Genomic DNA, 7104 nt, shown 5'->3' with positions numbered 1-7104 from the left:
ATTTTGTCATACAGTAGGGTTGATTAAAGCTGACTGTACACTATTTTACAAGGCTTTAAATCAAACAGTTTAAAAGCACACTAAAAGGCATCTACCCTGTCTTGATTAGACTTTTAGAAAGGACTAATTACACTGGAGTAGTTGACAAGATCCTTGTACTGAAACCTCAAACTAGACAAAGCATTTTTGTAAGAGACCGGCAGCCAGAGCTCACTATCAGAACTGGAGAATCAGAATCAAATCAGCAAAGCATAAATAAAAACTTTGAGGCCTATCCAGAAGAAAATCATGATTTTCTATTTGCAATAACAACATAATAGCATTAATGGAGGTCCTGAAATCCTAAACATTCAAGGTGCTTATTGTTTCAGGTACTTAAATGTAGGACCTTCCCAGGTGCGAGGACAAAATGTACAATTTTCCTAATTATTTTTGATTTTCAGAATAGGCCATTCTTTTTCATTGTAACATTTTTCTGAGTTCAGGTATGCATCAAAGAAATACATTGCCCATCCTTCTGGTCACAGATGAGTTTGGGTCCCTCTGCTGAAGTATTTTGGTTATATAAGCTTGGCTGATTCCACTTATTTTCCTGATGACCTTCCTCAAACCTTACTTCACCAAAACCCCCCTGAATTCCTTTGAGGAATTCACATAGACTTATACACAAGTCAGATCCTCAGTTTGTGGCAAGTGATTGAAGTCAGGATGGTTCTAAGTTGACCAAGCAAAAAAACCAAGACACTTTACAGTAGAGGTGGTGCAGAAGCAATCTAACATACCTTTCTTTTAAACATGTGCTTTTCTGTAGATAATCCTTCTGAACATAAATTTGCATGCACTTCACAAACATTTTGTATATTTCATTTATTTTTGCTTTATTAAGGCATGGAAGGGAACTTGCCTTCCAGTATTTATTCTGTTGTTAAGTCAAGTTTAAGTTCTGTACTGTATGTTCCCCAATCAAGGACACTACATTTCTATTCATGTTTTGTTCTTCTGTTTGTGTCCTTGCAGCTGAATTAAAACAAGAACACCAAGAATAAGAGGATAGTAGGCCTTAGCTGATAACAATATTTAAAGTGGCAGTTGATCACACAATAGCAAAAATATTCCAAAAACATCTCAAAATCAAAGGTGATCTGAATATTATATGTATTTTAAATTTAAATTGTAAACATGGTCTGCCAATATGATGCTTGTTCTGATCTGCGTACAGCTTTGAATGAAGGCTCAAACTCAGTGAATCAGGCCCCAAAATGTGAAAAATTTTGCTTAGAGGCCCATTTATATAGGAATTAGGCATACCAAAATAGATAGAGCTTTGTTTTAGACTGTTCATCCCCAGAGCTTCAGAAGTGAAAAGGTTAAGACAATCTCATGTTTCTTTGTTTCTGACAGAGTGATTCCAGGGGCTATGAAGTCCATCTGCAGTAATGCACTCAGCCACAGGCAATGTGGTCTTGTTGCTTTTTACATTGCTTAGATGCTCTACGGTTAAGACAATCTCATGTTTCTTTGTTTCTGACAGAGTGATTCCAGGGGCTATGAAGTCCATCTGCAGTAATGCACTCAGCCACAGGCAATGTGGTCTTGTTGCTTTTTACATTGCTTAGATGCTCTACAAGAGTGATAATAAGATTAGCTGCAAGAAACTGAACACTTGACCCTACACTTGCATCACTATGTTTTATACACCAGAGAAGTGTTAATTGTATGGAGAGATCTATTAACCTTTAAAAGCTGAAGTATCAGATGAAGATGTTCCTCCTCTGAAATCAACTTTTGCCCCTGGATAAGTGTGCACAGTTGTACCACTGAAGAGAATGAGATAGGCTCTTCAAGTAAAATAATTTGGACACTATCAACCTATGTATGGAGTTGTCCTGTTTCAAAGCATTCTCCTACTGAATTATAGGTGTGATTTAATATCTAAGTTTTATATTCCTTTTACACAAAATTACGGTGTGCTGACTCAAACTAATTATTATTATTACAGGTTTCCTTTTGTAATCTTTGAATTTAGAGTAAAACTGCAGCCTGCTATAGTTTTAAGAAAACTTCATTACTACTATTTATGGTTAAAATCTTTGACAGCCTCTTATTAGCGTCTCAAGGTTATAAGCCCTCCCCTCTCTTGCCAGGAGAATCCCTGTCCTCCCTCAGGACTACAGTTTTGAGCTTCCAAGCTGCTGGTGATTCCCTGCAATTACAGCCAAGGACCCAGCCTTAGCACAAGTCCTTGCCTTCATATTCTCTTGTAAGGGCAGCAATAAGGAGAAACTGGACAGCCATTTCACAAAGCTCTGTATTATTCTGCTTTAAGGATAAAGAGTTAAAACAAAAGTATGTCATAAAAACAACCAATCTACATATATGCTACATTTACCAGCTATCATCTGTTAGGTATCCTAATATATACAGACACAAATTCAACTCACTCTACACTCCAGTCTGCACCTCCTTCTTAGCCTTCAACTCATCACAGATCAGGACAGGCTTTTTATACCCTTCCCTTGTTTGTCTGTCCGATCTCTTGAACTGAATGAACCAGTTTTCTCCTAGAGGAGTAACTTTCCCCAGATGTCTTGATGCACAAACAGATGTAACTACTCATTTGTCTTAAGAGCAAAGAGTAAACAAAACATAGATTTGCATGTTTACACATACAGCACTGACAACAACTTTCTCTGTCCTTTTCTATCACAGTACATTTGTCTCCTTAAATCATTTAATATGAAATGCACACCTTTCGAAAACAGTATCTAGGGTGTTAAAACCTGCCCATGTGGTGCCAAGTTTGTTATGAAGTTTTCAGTAGTCTTCTGGATTTATACTGAGATGCTGGGAGTATATCTGAAAGAAACGATTTTTTTTTTTTTAATGCAAGATTTTGCTGTCATAGTCTGTTCATGTTTGACATGGATGAGTTTTAATCTGAGGTATGCATGAATGCAAAATCTCAAATTAAAGCTGCTTCTGCAGCTTTAAATGGCTCACAAGGAGCTGGTGAGTTTTCACAATCATTTGACAAGCGTTGTCTGAAACTGATACCACTAATGAAACTCAGAGGTCCGCGTATAAACTTCAGCACCATGCCTTCTTTTCCCTTCTCCTTTCCTAGGCCAGTCTCATTATTACTAAAAATGCAAGAACACCATTCAAGACACTTACGCTGCTGCTTTTATATCAAGCAATGTAACCATCTTCTGAATTATTCACTTCAGAGGATATTTTAGTACAAGAAAGTAAGCACTGGTTTACTAAAAAACGGATGTGCTCTTTTGGCACAGATGAGCTGGTAAAATGAAAGAAGCTTCTGTGATTCTGGAACCTTCAAGGTTCAGTAAATTCAGTGAGCCCTGGTGGGTTACGTGCAGTAGAAAAAGGAATAGCTGACTGGTCTACGGATCTGCTTTTTCTCATGTCCTCTAATGACCCAGAGAGCTTCCACATAGATCTGCCCCATCTGCCCCCCCTGTTTAGATGCAAGTAATTGAGACAAGTAGTGCTCTGCATCCACCACATACAACTAAGCTGGATCAGAATTAGCTTTTAATTTCCATATGCTAACCTAACTATTTTGCAGTGAGCACGCTTACTTGAGTGCTGGTAGTCCTCCAAAGCCTTCTCACAATCAAGCCCTCTCCTGGAACATCTCCTCCCAAAAAGCATCAGGACATTGCTAAAGCATCTTTGCTTCTTGAAGTACAACAAGCCTTGGAAGCCCCACTGACACACAGGCAAGTGCAATATCTACAGTGCAGGCTTGACGGGCAGTGGGGCTATGTGCAATTGCAGGGAGTGACTGCTAAACCCTCTTGGGAAGGTTCAACTTCGCAGTGAAGCTGTGGTCCACAAAACTGCCTCCCATTTCACGCATCTTATGCAGGACCTCTTTCCTCTCCTTTCCCTTTACAGTTTTTCCTGTTTCCCTGTTAAAAGAAAGTGTTTGTGTGCATGCTTTCCCTTCTTAATTCGATCTAGAAGAAGAGATGAGCCCAGTCCCAACCCTGGATCAGGCAGCGTGTGCTGTTTTCAAAAAGTTATGCTGTTAGTGCAGACACTGGCTACACCTTTAGTCCTCCTTCAGAGAAGCTAGGGGCCAGTTTGAACTAGTGGACAATTCTACTGCTCTTATCAAGGCTGGACCAGTGGTATTTTTAATCCAAAAAAAAGAAAATACCACAGCAAGTTCATGATATATTTCACAAATGGGACTTTCAGAGGTCAAAAGATTTCAGTTACTGTAGCAGATGCATTGCTGGATTGAAGAGTTAATACTATGGGGAATAAGAGATTGACATCTGCCAAAAAAAAAGCATGCCTAAGATAAAGAAAAGTTGCTTCATAGAGAGTAGACATTTAAAGATGCTACATTAATACTAAAAATATACACTGGGGGCTACCATAGCAGCCTAGGTTCACAAACATTTTCTACAAAGACAGCCATTTCACTGCATATACCTTATCATGTGGTGTATGCTATGCTCAACTCTATAAAGACTTGCTTTCATCTTCAGTGCTTCTCTTACAAGTGAAACAGTATTATACTCTTAAGAATGAATACAAGTTGCCCAGCTCAGGGAGTCAGGTAGCTTAGGGAACCTTCACACAAGATTTTAGTCATATATACTGCCATTACAGAGAGACACAAGCACCTGTGCTTTTGGGACTAATGCATTTGCTGCATGTCAGGATATTCCTTCAAAGGTCATGCCACAATTCCAATTTTGACACAGCTTGTATCTGACCACAGATTTGGAGTATAACTGAAATCTGTCCATACACTTTAAATGTCTAAAGGAAAAGAGGAAGTAATCTGTTCATGCCACTGTGACACATTCTGTATTTAAATATTACAATGTGTGTTTACAGCTGATAATGAATAAGGCACAGTCTACATTTTTATTACTGCACACAGAATAGGCTTTCTACCACTACTTTCATTTACTTCTGGAACACCAGCATGCTCATCCATTTGGCATGTTTTAGCCCTAAAAAATGCAGAGAGTTCTAATGTAGTCCAGTAAAGTGCAACACAAAGCCAAACACTACAGTCTGCCAAAACTATGCATGGGCAGCAACTTATTAACAATCTGCTCATTACCATAAAGGTACAACAGCTGGAGATTACTCACTACAGCCAAACTTCATAATGGTTCTATCAATATTCATAGATCTAGTGTCTGAAGAAAAGAAAGATCTCAATAAAACTGCTACTCACTGATGTTAAAAGAGAGATATAAGGGTAAAGAAAGTATTTTTGAATGTGACTACTTCAGTGCAAACCAAACTGAATGCAGTGAATACCTTTGCTAAAATATTAGTGCTTCTAGGAGCCATATTGCAACAGACTATTTGTAGCAGTAGCTTCTGAAAATTCATTACTTTGATCCTATGATGCAAATATTGACTTTCATCTATTCTCTCTGTGGGCTAATCCTTCTTGTCATTTTTGTAATCCTCATTCCTGCACCTTGTAAACTTGCATCACATTTTCTATGTAGTATCATGTATGTCAAATCAAGACAGATAAGCCTTGTTGGCAATTAGAGTTCAGTTGGCCAATAGCACAACATAATCCAAATAGTCTTTATGTCTCTGCTCAAATATTTCAGGTCTTCTGAAGTCTGGTGAAAGGCCTTACCCCTTTATTCAGAGTTTAAGTAGCACTAATTTCTCAAAGAAATAACTGCAACACATGGAAAACACTGCGTTTCAGCTACTGCCCGGTCAGCTGTTTTAAGTTTGAAGTATTGCCATCGCAAATACGTAAGGGGCAACATAAAGGAAAACATGTTTTAGTAAAAATTCTCTTTAGACTTGATCCATATGCATTGCTTGAAATTTATAGTGCCTTCAGAGTTTTCATTCAACCTCATCTTATATTGTCTATAGTTTTCTGATAGTGTCAAGCCCATTCTTCTCCCCTTAAACGATGTAATATTTCTAGTGCAGTTTGGGATTAGCTGAGAAAAGATGGAAAAATCTTATTTACTCATATGGAAACTTAACCCATCCCAAGTAAATATCTGGTGAACAGGAGAATTTCTAAAACTTGGTTTCCTCGGGGTTCTAATCCCTTTGAATTAGGGGGTGTCCCTAGTGTCTTACTCACAAAGAATCCCTCACCTACACTAGTAACTATAAATGTTATGGCCTTTAAAACAGAAAGCAGGGTTTAATATCTTATTTCTATAATACGGAAGTTAAAAAAGGGATTGCAACTTACAGTGTGAGGCCCATTTGGGAAGAAAGGATCAGAAATTCTATGAAGTTGGTGAAGAGGGTGGTGATACCATATTGATTCAGTTCCAGCCCCAGAGAACTGCAAAGAATTCTCCTTCCCTTAAACCGAAGCACCATCTAATGAAGTTTGTCTACCACCTGGTATATAGCTGCAGGTCCTGTGACTCTAATGAACAGCTGTTATTCCAGAGAGGTTAGAGCTGTGTCCAGCACAGAATTCAAAGTCTAACCAATACAAGGTAGACACCTGAGCATAGCCATTAGGTTACTTACTATTAGGTATTGGTTGATTATTGGCTCTTCTGCACTAAAATGCTTTTATGCCATACCTTTTCAGCTGTTCCACGCTGTATTGTCCTCTATTGCACAACTTCATTGTACTCAAGCATTGCTGAACTCCTCTCTGATTCTGACTACACATCTCTGCCTTTTCTTTAATCAGAAATGCAAGTTTGCTGCTTCTTGGTATGGAATATGAAACTATAGAGAATAGAACTATAGAAATTTTGAGAATTTCCATGGAATAAGAAAACCATTGTCTAGCCAGTTTAGTGTCAAATAGGTTTTGATAGCAGCAGTGAAGATAGGAGTGAAGATAGGAGCTCTTTTCTGATACTGCCCCAGGCCTGGAGAGGCAGGGCTCCTGTGAGTTGAGTGTGCACAAGAGGGGAGGCAGTGTGGTAATAAGACTATGCCCCTTTTTCATCTCCCTCTCCTTTTCCAGCTGAATATCACTACAAACCATAACAAATCTTCCACTCATTTAATACTCAAGGTGTAATGATCCAACCAATAAAAACTGTGTTGTCTATATCTAACTAACACTATACATACCCAAAACAGGCACGTAAT

The sequence above is a fragment of the Dromaius novaehollandiae genome, chromosome 3, assembly GCF_036370855.1.
Source record: "Dromaius novaehollandiae isolate bDroNov1 chromosome 3, bDroNov1.hap1, whole genome shotgun sequence".
In the NCBI taxonomy this organism is placed as follows: Eukaryota; Metazoa; Chordata; class Aves; order Casuariiformes; family Dromaiidae; genus Dromaius; species Dromaius novaehollandiae.
The sequence above is the reverse complement of the archived record's forward strand: the minus strand, read 5'-3'. Positions refer to the sequence as shown.